This window comes from Felis catus, chromosome D1 (assembly GCF_018350175.1).
Source record: "Felis catus isolate Fca126 chromosome D1, F.catus_Fca126_mat1.0, whole genome shotgun sequence".
NCBI classification, from domain to species: Eukaryota; Metazoa; Chordata; class Mammalia; order Carnivora; family Felidae; genus Felis; species Felis catus.
Window position 1 is genome coordinate 4,427,529 of NC_058377.1, and position 13,901 is coordinate 4,441,429.

The following is a 13,901-nucleotide window of genomic DNA, read 5'->3' on the forward strand; positions in this document are numbered from 1 at the left end:
TCAGTAATGAATGATATAGAATGATAATCTCTGAATAGGACTTACCTTGATGAGTGGATCTTCTCTGCAAAAGAGTGGTGCAGAGAGCAAAAGGGAGCAAACCAGAATCAGGAAGGGGATCTTGTTCTTGTTCCTTTCCCATCTCTTGGTACTCTGGAGTTTTCTTCATACTCAGGCTGGTGAAGAAGAGGTATGTTCTTCTTAAAATATTTACTTGACTTCTACCCACATCAGTTTCTCTAACTCTGGATCGGAACCCAAGTGTATATGACAATGATGTGTCACATACAGTTCTCCATGTTAAACAGCACACTGTCTTTTGTTCATGGGACTTTGTCTCTAATGCATGTAATAACCCTGGCAATCTTCCTGGAAGCACATTGCTAGTGTACTAAGATAGGTGTGAAATAAAAGAAGAAAGATGGTTACTTGTGTATATTTTTCTGTGCATGTAAAAGTTAGTAGTTACTAACACTAGTTCAAAACACTAGCTGGAAAATCTTCTTCTATGCCTTTTGTTGGTATAATTATTATACAAGAGGTTGGTATAATTATTATACAAGAGGTAGGTACTATATTTTAAATACTTACTCTTTATATAGATACTTAATGCAGGGGAAGATTCCCAAAGAGCTTCAGAAAATTCCTAGATCTAGTAGTTTACCTGTAACTTTCTGTTTTTAAAATATCAAAATGCTCATCTGCACTAGTCATGTGATGTTTAAAGAAAATAAGAAGAATTTGGCCTGTTATTTTACACTGTTCTGTTAGTCTTAAGTGAGTTTATTGATCGTGTTAATCCTTTATAGAAGCACCGAGACAGTAAACACTGTATTTTACCAAAAAAAGTAATAATAATCAGTGAAGACAAGATAGTAGCATTAATATTACCCTCTTAAATGTGCCAATAAAAGTCTCATCTAGCAAAATTGAATGATATGTGAATTCTCAACCTGTACTAAATGTTAGAGCCATAAATAAGCTTGGAAATAAATTAGATAGAAATCTTTCTTTTTTCACAAGGAAATTGAGAACCAGAGAATGTAAGTGATTTAACCAAGGCTATTAGCTAATTTGCTTCAATGTCCCCTGTATGGGGGGTGGGGACTAAATTTAAGAGATCAGATTTATATACTTCATCAGCCTCTTCTCCTGTCTCATCTCTATTACTGCCTTAACATAGTTTCTCCCCACAAAAATTAGTATTTTTAGAAGCATTTTAGGGGAAGTTGCAAGGAATGTTTGCTATAAAATATTATCCAAAAAGAGATAGGTTAAACTTTTGAAAAAAAAGGAAGGAGTTTGCTTTTGTTATATTTTTCTCAGGCTGCCTTGCCTTCTGTGGGACTGAAGTCATGAAAACTCTGTATATATCTCCTTACAATTTAAGCTAATTCTACATGTGATTGGTTCAAGAATATAAAATACAGAGAACGTAGAATTCCTTAAAATTAATTGTGGTCCTAATTTTTAAATAATGAAATCAACAGAATTGTCCATTTTTCAAAATAAATGTGCATATTTTCTTTTTTTCTACTCTGTCCCTTATAAGAAAGGCAAGTGTGATGATGGACTTGTTTTTAAGAAATAATTTTGATCGGAGAAATGAAAAAAATATGAGGCAATTATTTGACACAAGCTGACTACAGTTATCTTTGCTAATCCCTCATTTGTCATAATCTTTTTACAGTTCCATCATTAGACATGGAAAACTTTTGAGTATTTTGAATCTTTTGGTATTTAGTCTGTTAGAAGGAGTTTTTAGGCTGTTAAAAAGGTCATAATTGAAAATGGTCACAGAATCCAGTGGGGGAGAATCATCTTTTGGCTTTAGGAGTAGAACCCAGTGATTAATCTCTTATATAGAACACAGAGTGCTTATCACAGGTGCCCTCCTTAATGCCCATCACCCATTTAGCCCATCCTCCCACCCACCTCCTCTTCAGCAACCCTCAGTTCTCTATAATTAAGAGTCTCTGATGCTTTGCCTCCCATAGTTTTTATCTTATTTTTCCTTCCCTTCCTGTAGGGGTAAAATCATCTTTAGCTATTTAGCATCCTGAAATTCATGAATTTAACAGACATTTGTTTTGCCATTCAAATAGGAAATGCATGCCAGAATGTACCCTCTCGCAAAAACACCAGGCATGCAGACTATGGAATCCACAGTAAGCACACTTGGCTGTCAACATTTAACTCAGGATGCTTGCAGAAAAAAATGAGTCACAGCATCAGCATAGGGCTCTCTGCCCTGTATTTTTCAGAGGACATGCAGGAAGACTATCCCTTTCTGAGGATTAACTTGAATTAAAAGCCCATAAATTGATATTTCTACAGAACTGCCACAAAATCTGCAACTTCGAGTGTTTGTGACCTTAAAATGCATACATATTTGGTGAGATCCTTCTTGCTGTATTTCATAGTGAGCTGGATTCTTACTGTCCTTATTTGGGCAAGAGTGTTATTTCCAGAGCATGAATTATTGAGTTTCAAGGGGTTTTAGGCTCTCTGACTCAATAACTATAGTTGCATTGGGCCTGTCTTCAAACCACATCAGATCTCAGAGCAAAGAGCAATGAAACACAAAGCAAAAATACAGAGACTTCCATTTCTTCCACTGAGTCGGAAAGATGAATAGGAAAAATTCAGGACCTACACAACTCTTTAAAAAAACATAAAGAATCTTCATCATTTTTTATTTTCATTTTTCAGAACTGTCATCCTTCCCCAGCACTCAAAGGCATAGTAGTGTCTAATGCCATCATAATAGGGTCCAGACACATTCCTTATCAAAAAGATATTCAGATAGGGGCGCCTGGGTGGCTCAGTCGGTTAAGCGGCCGACTTCGGCTCAGGTCATGATCTCTCGGTCCGTGGGTTCGAGCCCCACGTCGGGCTCTGTGCCAACAGCTCAGAGCCTGGAGCCTGTTTCAGATTCTGTGTCTGCCTCTCTCTGACCCTCCCCTGTTCATGCTCTGTCTCTTCCTGTCTCAAAAATAAATAAAACATTAAAAAAAAATTTAAAATAAAAAAAATTCAGATGGGTAATTAGCAACAACAGACACTTCTAATGTAACACAGCAGATTGAACGCCTGACTTCATCATTACTATCATTTTACTATTGTTTCAGAAAAAATTAAAGGTGTAAAACAAGTACAGTCATCTCCCAACATACAAGGAATGGATGAGAACAAGATGGAAAGTATATATGTGAGCGGTATTTCGCTTTGTACAGAGGACAAAGCTGAAATCTAGGGTTCTGAAGAAAAGGTACAGATAAGAAGCAACCATATGCACTCTAAACCTAGGTACTGGCCAATTCACTCACATACACAAACACAGAATGAGAGAAAGGAACTAACGAGAGGATTAATCTCCCAAGTACAACATATAATGGAGAGGATTTCCAGAATAAGTACAGGAAGTAGAAACCACCCCAAGTATTTTAAGCAGGAAGAGATTTCATACCATGAATGATGTGTTTACAGAATCAGTAAAAGGGGGGGGGGAAAGCGGATTCTAAACTGGGTATTTCAAAATGATGCCCCTAAAATGTAGAACTGGCTAGTTAGGCCAGCCCCTACCCCTGAGGTCACCATGAGAGCCATGGCCACCACCATAGCTGCCTGCGAACATCAGGAAACTGAAAAGTGGACACATCCCAGTGATTAGGAAATTATGTGAGAAAGTCACTAATAGGTGAGAAAAGCCCACTTTATGAGACTCAGGGAACTAGGAACTGGAGATATAATCTATAAGATTCTAATCTTGATAGTGTTAATACTTGCCAAAGGAAAGTGGAGTCTACTTCACTTCTTCCACTCAAAATGGGCAAATACATCTAACTGTAATAACTTAATAATCACACATAAACAATTGTAAGGAATTTGGGGAAATCTGGTTTTCTACCTGGGTAAGTGATGCACTTACCTGAACTCCACTACTAAGAAAGAATAGAGTTGAGGGGACAAGTAACCTGAGGAGGATATCAGAGGTTTGCATTCCTTGAGATTTTGAACCAAAATTGTTCTAAATTTAGGCAGATAAATATAGGGGGTTAAGTAAAAGTCTACATACTGAACAGTGTTATTTCTAGCCCAATTCCTCCATTCAGCTTTCAAAATGCTGGAAGCTAGGTGTAATGCAAGGGGCATGTTTGCAACATTAGTACTTGGACAAATTAGCCCAAGGGAAAGCCACTAAATATATTTATATCTGGGGAGCTTAATGACATGGTCAGGGGAAACCTACAATTCCACAGTCTCACTACATTTATGATAAAGCCTCCAATCAGATTTTAATGGCTCACAGTTAAATAGAAGGAGACTTTGAGGAATATTAGTCATTTCTTGAATGCCTTTAATATGAAAGGGAAATACCAAAACAAACAAGAAAACAACAGTTATTTATTTGATGTCTGGAGAAGCAGAAACAATACAGAGAACCACCACCAAAACCAAAAATCAATAAAAGGTTGATTAATATTGTCATACGTTTCAGATGATAATTAAGAACACAACACAATAAAAAAGAAACAATCCTATAGCATGAATGAGATTTGGAAATTAAAAATGTGGTATGTGAACTTCTAAAACTCTATAGAAGAATGAGAAGGTAATACTGAAAACAATCTCGTAGAAAGTAGAAGAGAAAAATGAGCAAGCAGATCAGAAGGAAAACAAATTTAAGGATCAATAAAAAGTCCAATATCTGACTAAGCATAAATCCAGAAAAAGAGCACATACAGAAAAACCATAAGAAATTATCAAAGAATTAACAAAAATCCCAGAACTAAATTATTCTGTATTTAGTTCAATATTCAATATTATTCAATATTAAAAGGTTCCACTAGGGGTCATTTTAATGATTAAAAAAGATGCATTGATGGAGTTGTGGTCCAAGATGGTGACTCAGGAAGACCCTAAACTCCCCTCCTCCATGGATGCACCAAACCTACACCTATTTATAGAGCAATTCATCCTGAAGAACTGAGGGATAACTGAACAGCTTCTGCACAAGAGATAAACCACTTAATAACAGCAAGAGAAACAGACATAGTAATAAAGGAATTGCCCACCTTCAACACTACCATTCACAGTGGGGAGGGATAGTACTGAAGAAACTGTGAGCAGACTTGTCTGCTTTGGGGAAAATAAGAAAAGCTATAGCTTAAAACTAGAATATGTTTATTCATTTTTGAGAGAGAGAGACAGAGAGAGACAGGGTGAGAGCAGGGAAGGGGCAAAGAGAGAGGGAGACACAGAACGAAGCAGGCTCCAGGCTCTGAGCTGTCAGCACAGAGCCTGACATGGGGCTCAAACCCACAAACTATGAGATCATGACCTGAGCTGAAGTTGATGTTCAACTGACTGAGCCACCCAGGTGCCCCAACGTAAACTATAATATAAAGGAAGCAGAACCCAACCCAGACTCTTGCCCTATGGTGGAGGAGTTACTGGGACTCTCTCTAGGTCAGAGGGGCTGATGAAGGCCAATGTTTGCATTCCCACCCCAACTTGATGGTGTGGACAGGAAAGAGTCTGGGTGTCACAGCCAACCTTCTGCTTCAGTGAGCCCTGGATCCCTAGCCCACAACAGCCCCAGATATCCTGGGACACAGAAAAAAAAAAAAAAAAGCCGTGATTTCAAAGAACAACTAGAATATAAAGATCCTTGAGAATGGCCAGGGGATCTCCTGAAACCTTCTCCAGGTGGAAAGGGCTGGCAAATACTATGGTTTACATCCCTACCCCCTCACACAGCTTAAGAGCAAAGACAAGAACACTGTCCTGGCCTCCTTACCAGCCTACCACCTCAGTGACTCCTAGGCTCCAAGCCCACACTAGCCTTACCTGTTCTACCTAGGCAACCCCCCACACGGCATACAATAGGACACCCCTGGTCCGTGATCACTACAGCTCCAGCCATCTCACCAAGGTGACAAAGATGCAAAGCCCCCTGTAACATTCTAGGTGCATACAATGTTGGTTCCGGACAACTTCCAGAGTGCTGCTGGTGCAGAGTGCCCCAGAACCTCCTTATCCATGTCTGTTTTGGCTCCAGCCAGAGGCCCTTGAATGGAGTGCTCCAGGATCCCCTCCCACACACACATGCCTCTGATCCCAAGGTTCTACTAGGGCACCCCCTGTGCAAAGCACTCAGGAAACCACCAGGGTACCCCTAGTTCAAGGCACTCCAAGACCCTTGGCTTATACTCACTTCAGCTTCACGTGTTCTCCCAGGGGCCCTCTGCATAGAAAGCCCCAGGACCTCCCTGGGCAATGCCCACTCTAGCTCCACTCATTCCTCCAGGGTAGCCCTAACTCAGAAAGCCTTGGTACCCCCAGACCATGACAGGCAATTTCAACCAGCCAGCCAAAGTCAGCAGGCACACACAGTGTTTGCAGGAGATGACCAGAGAAAGATCATTCCTTCAAGTTTAGAAGTACCAGTTCAGCCTAATTCATGGAACCAAACACAGAAAGTCAAGGAAAATGAAGAGACGGAGGAATATGCTTCACATGAAAGAATAAGTACCAAGCACACTACAGGAGAGGCCACTTACTTAACGTGGGGAACCCACTCCTTTTATCTGTGTCTTGCTAGAGGTGGGCCAACTTCCAACAACTCCCAAAGCTGCCTTTGATAGCTGAGCTGTGTACTTCTTTACTGGCATTACCATCCAGGAATGAACTCCGAACAGAACCAGCAGGAGTGTTCACAACTCTCCAACGGCTGCACCAGGTAGCGGAGACATGGCTCAAGCACCCTCTGAGCAGTTGGAGTGTTAGGACAACAGAATAGCAGCAGCTGCTTAACTCCATGTGTCATCATGAGAATTGAGTTCCATGTTTCTGCTGCACAAGAACCTCTCAGCTGTGACACTTCCTCAACAGTCTGCTCAGTACACACGCGATCCCAACATTCAATCGTGGACTACAAATCTAGCCGTTTATTTCATGAATTCATCTTCAGAAAAATGCCATACCTTTTCACACGTGAGAGAATCTAGTATGTTTTCCAGAAATGCCTACATCCCTACTTCCTGTTGGGACTTTTTTTTTTTTTAATGTTTATTTATTTTTGAGAGAGGGATGAGAGAGAGAGAGGAAGGGAGAGAGGGGGAAGGGCACAGAGAGGGAGACAGAATCTCAAGCAGGCTCCACCCTGTCAGCACAGGAGCCCTGTGTGAGCCTCATTAACCACAAGATCATGACCTGAGCCAAAACCAAGAATCAGATGCTCAACTGCCTGAGCCATCCAGGCACCTCTGGTCCTTCCTTTAAACTTTCTCACTTATATTTTTCCTCACCTCAAAGAAATAGATATAAAGTAAAAGATTGTAACGCCTTTTTTCATTCCATGTTGGGCTCCCGCAACATGGTTTTCCACCTGATGGGATTAATAATCACAAGCATTTATGTAGCAAGTACTCTATGTGAAGCACTGTGCTAAAAGCTCTACAAATACTGTCTTATTTAAACTTCACAGAAGCCCATACACCCAAAATACAAAAACACTAATTCAAAGGGTTATGTGCACCTGACATTTATTACAGCGTCATTTAGGGTAGACAAATTATGGAAGCATCTGAAGTATCCATCAACTGATGAATGGATAAAGAAGAGGTGGTGTATATATATATACAATGGATTATTACTTAGCCATAAAAAAGAATCAAATCCTGCCATTTGCAATGACATGGATAGAGCTAGACAGTATAATGCTAAGTGAAACAAGTCAGTCAGAGGAAGACAAATACCACATGATTTCACTTGTATGTGGGGTTTAAGAAACGACTGAGCAAAGGGAATCGAGAGAGAAATAAAGAGACACACCAAGAAGCAGACTCTGAACTACAGAGAACAAACTGATGGTCCCAAGAGGAGAGGTAGGTGGGGAGATGGGTGAAATAGGTGAAGGGGATTAAGAACACACTTATGATGATCACTGAGTGATGTTATAGAATTGTTCAATCATTATATTGTACACCTGACACTAATATAACACTGCATGTTAAACATACTGGATTGTTTATAAAAATTAATAAAAAATAAACTTCATAGAAAAGGAGGATCTCTGTATTCTACAGCTGAGGAAGCTGAGATTTTAATAAAGTTCAGTAAGTTGCCCAAGTTCTCACAGGTGGTGAGTGAAAGGGTAAGGACGTGAATCTGAAAGTTCTCCCAAGCCACTTGTTACCACACCACCAATAATTTTCCAAGTATGTTCCTGGATCTGCAGCATCAGCATTAAATGGGAACATGTTAGAAATGCAAAGCCTCCATTTCTATCCCAGACCTTCTGAATCCAAAACTCTGGGGGTGGCAGTCGGTTTTTGAAAACCCTCCAGATGATGCTGGTGCATGCTAAAATTTGACAACCACTGATAAACTGGGGTCTGCAGACTGAGGCCAGACAGACAAATCTAGCCAGCCATCTCACCGTGGGGTCCTGAGCCAATAAGGATTTTTATGTTTTTTGAAAGTGGTCAAAAATAAAACAAGTGTATATTATGGAGAATGTATGTGGCCAACAAATCCTAAAATATTTACCACCTGGCCTTTAAAGAAAAAGTCTGCTAACACCTGACTTAGATTATACTTTTCAGGGGACTGTACTTGATTTGTTCCAGATATTTATTTTCCAGTAATTGATAACAAGCAATTCCCGACATTGCCTTCCTCACTTTCTCTCTCTTGACCCTACTATTTGTCACCGTAATACTTTTAGCAAAGTACAAGCAGTCTGTTCTATAGATTACTGTCCCTTTATATTGACATATCTTTACAGATTTGAATTTGCAGCAAGCATTCTAGAATGTGTTCACTTTCTCTGGGGCACTGTGCTTTCAAGCACTCCCTGGTGGCTTGGAATACTTTTTTTATGGTTTTCTCCTTCATACATCTAAGCTCTCAGAGTACTTATTATATATAGATGGCTATATTTTTCTCATGTGAAGATATACTTTCATTAAGTACTCTTTTCATTGATTCTAAAACATAACTTTTGGTTTTTAAATCTCTGAAACAAGGATACATCTTTTTAAGTTTATTTTGAGAGGGAGAGAGTAAGAGTGGGAGAGAGGCAGGGAGAGAATCTAAAGCAGGCTCTGTGCTATCAGTGCAGAGCCCCATATGGGTTTTGAACTCACAAACCATGAGATCATGAACTGAGCCGAAGCCAGATGTTTAACCTACTGAGCCACCCAGATGCCCCTAGGATCCATCTTACAATACATGATGCTTACAGCTCTTTTGGACCAGGAAGCAGTCATGCCATTGTTTTCTTTTCCTACAAGGATGGACTAGGTTACAGCTACTCACATTTCTAGAGTTATGAACATAGTCAACTACCCATGTGGAGTTTTATTTAAAATGTATTAAAAGATCACATGGTATTTCTTCATAGAAATATAAAAGCTTCTCCTTATTCAAAATAACATGGGAAGTGAGTGAAGCCAATATCTTGGGATAATAACCACAATTCCACATTTTCTTTCAAAACAATGAAAAATGCTTTATAGGATTGAACAAAGGAAGACACCTGTGAGTAGATGAAGCTGTGATACATTCTGTTGATGAGAAACATGAAAAATTGCCTCACACATGGTAGGCACCACGGTGAAAGTTGGGGGAAACCACCCAGATCCTTAGAGCAGAGGAAAGTAATTTCTAAGCAGTAAGAGTCTGTGCCAATAATTCATGCAGCATGCAAAATTATCTTTGTGTGATATTTTATTTGGCAGACGTTTGGTTTTACTTAGTCATTCATAAAATAGAGGATCTTGAAATTGATGTCATCTTAAATTATATAAAACAGAGTCTTAAAAGTGATATGAATCAATGTTGCTAAATATTATGTGATTATACGCTAATTACAGCAATCTGAATTTAATAACGCCTATTTTTTAAATGCCAATATTTGGATGCTACTTAGCCAACATTCAAACAGCTACAATCAAGGTTGCCACAAACACACAAGTGTTGCTCAATTAATGGGTCTCAGTCTACTTAGATATTTTTTTCTAACTTATTCTAAATCTATTAAACTATTTTTTTCCTGAGGTGAAAGAGGCCAGGATGTACTTGATTAACTGTGTCAAACTCTTGCAGATTACATCCCGTTTCTATTTTATATTGTTTTACACCTCTTTTTCACTCAAGACTTTTAACTACCTGTCTAAAATCAACCTGAAGAAAAGCTTAGGGTAGCTTTTCCAGAGAAACTATTTTCAACTTCAGCTTCATCACAGAGAGCAGAAACAAAGAAAAAAGATCATTCACTTTCATGAAAGCACTGTTTCTTTTTTTTTTAATTGTATTTTTTTTTATTTACATCCAAATTAGTTAGCATGTAGTGCAACAATGATTTCAGGAGTAGATTCCTTAATGCCCCTTCCCCATTTAGCCCATCCCCACTCCCACAACCCCTCCAGTAACCCTCTGTTTGTTTGCCATATTGAAGAGTCTCTTATGCTTCGTCTCCGTGTTTTTATATTATTTTTGCTTCCTTTCCCTTATGTTCATCTGTTTTGTCTCTTAAAGTCCTCATATGAGTGAAGTCATATGATACTTGTCTTTCTCTAATTTCGCTTAGCATAATACCCTCCAGTTCCATCCAGTAGTTGCAAATAGCAAGATTTCATGCTTTTTGACTGCCCAGTAATACTCCATTGTATACATATATATACACCACTTCTTCTTTATCCATTCATCCATCAGTGGACATTTGGGCTCTTTCCATAATTTGGCTATTGTTGATAGTGCTGCTGTAAACATTGGGGTGCATATGTCCCTTCAAAACAGCATACCTGTATCCCTTGGATAAATACCTAGTAGTGAAATTGCTAGGTCATTAGGATAGTGCTATTTTTAATTTTTTGAGAAACTTCCATACTGTTTTCTAGAGTGGCTGTACCAGTTTGCATTCCTACCCACAATGCAAAAGAGATCCTCTTTCTCTGCATCCTCACCAACATCTGTTGTTGCCTGAGTTGTTTATGTTAGCCATTCTGACAGGTGTAAGGTGGAGTCTCATTGTGTTTTTGATTTGTATTTCCCTGATGATGAGTGATGTTAAGCAGTTTTCGTGTGTCAGTTGCCCATCTGGATGTCTTCTTTGGAGAAGTGTCTATTCATATCTTTTTCCCATTTCTTCACTGGATTATTTGTCTTTTGGGTGTTGAGTTTCATAAGTTCTTTACAGATTTTTGATACTAACCTTTTATCTGATATGTCATTTGCAAATATCTTCTCCCAATCCATCAGTTGCCTTTTAGTTTTGCTGATTGTTTCCTTCACTGTGCAAAAGTTTTCATTTTGATGAGGTCCCAGTAGTTCATTTTTGCTTTTGTTTCCCTTGCCCCCAGAGACGTGTTGAGTAAGAAATCACTGCAGCTGAGGTCAGAGAGGTTTTTTCCTGCTTTCTCATTGATGATTTTGATGGCCTCCTGTCTTACATTGAGGCCTTCCATCCATTTTGAGTTTATTTTTCTGTATGGTGTAAGAAAGTGGTCCAGGTTCATTCTTCTGCATGTCGCTGTCCAGTTTTCCCAGCACCACTTGCTGAACAGACTGTCTTTATTCCATTGGATATTCCTTCCTGCTTTGTCAAAGATTAGTTGGCCATATGTTTGTGGGTCCATTTCTGGGTTCTCTATTCTGTTCCACTGATCTCAGTGTCTGTTTTTGTTCATGTACCATACTGTCTTGATGATTACAGCTTTGCAGTATAGCTTGAAGTCTGGGATTGTGATGATACTGCTTTGGTTTTCTTTTTTAAGACTCTTTTGGCTATTCGGGGTCTTTTCTGGTTCCATACAAATTTTAGGATTATTTGTTCTAGCTTTGTGAAGAATGCTAATGGTGTTATTTTGATGGGATTTCATTGAATATGTAGATTGTTTTGGGTAATACTGACTTTTTAACAATATTTGTTCTTCCTATCCAGGAGCATGGAATCTTTTCCATTTTTTTATATCTTAATTTCTTTCATAAGCTTTCTATAGTTTTCAGTGCATAGATTTTTCACCTCTTTGGTTTTGATGCAATTGTAAATGCAATTGATTCCCTGATTTCACTTAACTGTTGCTTTATTGTTGGTGAATAGGAATACAAATGACTTCTGTGCATTGATTTTATATCCTGCCACTTTGCTGAATTCATGAATCAGTTCTAGCAGTATTTTGGTGGAATCTTTTGGGTTTTCCATATACAGTATCATATCACCTGTGGAAGAGTGAAGGCCAGACCTCCTCCTGGCCAATCTGGATGCTTTTTATTTCTTTGTGTTGTCTGATTGTACAGGCTAAGACTTCCAATACTATGTTGAATAACAGTGGCTAGAGTAGACATCCCTGCAAAAGTGGCTCCCTGCGCTTCTCTCTCCCCAAGTTCACCTCTCTGCACCACATACCTGCTGGATTCTGTGGTTCAGGTTGTGCAGATTGTTGTGTTAATCCTCAGATCAGTTTTCTAGGTGTGCGGGATAGTTTAGGGTTGGTCTGACTGTATTTCATGGACGCAAGACACACAAAAAACTTCCATGCTGTTCTGCCATCTTGGCTCCTCCCTGAGCACTGGCTCTTCTAAAGCTCACGATTATATATTTCACATTAAACATAAAGGGGGTGGCTCCCATCATCCCTATCAGCCTGTGTTTACTGAGATGTCAATGTTTCATCCTTCTACTTGACATTTGTCCCCTTGCCAATCATAACATGACCACCTCTGAAAACTGCTTAGCACTAGGGGGAAAAAACCCAAACCAATGATCAAAATCTATGAATTTATTCATATTTAAATGGAGTATCAATTTTAAAAATTAAAAGATATTGGTCCTTGCAAAAAGAACACTAACATTTGAATCCTCTTTATGGCCCTACTTGAATCAAGAGAAATCCAAGATTTATTTCCTACTTGACCCTCCAAATCACTACAGAGCAAATTGCACAGTGAGCGTCCATCTGTGGTAACTTAAGATTCATATGCTGTCTTGCCTGATAATGATCTAGTACTATGTGAGTGTTTCTAAGTGAGGAAAGATGTGTCCCTACACTGGCAGTTACAAAGACAAGCAGCTCTTGAATTTTGGGAGAAGAAGATCAGCCTTGGTAAATCAACAGCATCCTGGCTTTAGTTCATTTGCCCTGACTTTCATGTAAGAGTGTACTTTGAAATATTGTCACCTGTGGGACTAGTGGTGCAGAAAGGAGATGAACAGTGTTTCAAGCACAGTGTCAATGGAGAAAACTACGTACAGCATTTCAATGTTAGCATCTCCATGATGAAAATAATAGGGAAATAACAGTCTCTTCCTGTCTGTCTCACACAAACTTTGTAGGCAAGGTCATTTTATCTGCTTAGTTTCCTTAACAAAATCTTAAAATCTGAAGAAAATCGTGCATCTCAAGATGTCCTGCTTTCTGAAGTATGGCCACAAATCTACATTAGAATGGAAAAAAAACACATGACATATTTTTATTTTCTTTAGTATATGGTCAAACTACACCAAAGATTTGTCTAGTATTTTAAAAATATCATTTTGGGGTGCCTGGGTGGCTCAGTCAGATGAGCGTCTGACCTTGGCTCAGGTCATGATCTCGTGGTTCATGGGTTCAAGCCCCACATGGGGCTCTGTGCTGACAGCTCAGAGCCTGGAGCCTGCTTCAGATTCTGTGTCTCTCCCTCCCTCTGCCCCTTCCCCGCTCATGCTCTGTCTCTCTCTCTCAAAAATAAATAAACATTAAAAAATATCATTTTAAGGTTTCCTTGATTAGCTTTTCCTGAGTAGGCTAAGTGGCCAGTTGGTCAGCTGCATTAAGAGTCCTTTGATAAGATCTTGCCTGATCATTTAGTGTAAAATAACTAGTATAATCTTTTAGTATAAAATACCACAC

General features: G+C 39.1%; 1 long non-coding RNA gene across 2 annotated transcripts in view; it reads right to left on the minus strand.

Moving 5' to 3' along the window:
• LOC111559196 overlaps positions 1–13,901 on the minus strand; it is a 192,451-nt gene that overhangs the window by 10,562 nt on the left and 167,988 nt on the right. For both annotated transcript variants that reach the window (XR_006585873.1, XR_006585872.1), the window contains exon 4: positions 46–176. This is a non-coding gene — a long non-coding RNA (uncharacterized LOC111559196). The remainder of the gene's footprint in view (positions 1–45; positions 177–13,901) is intronic.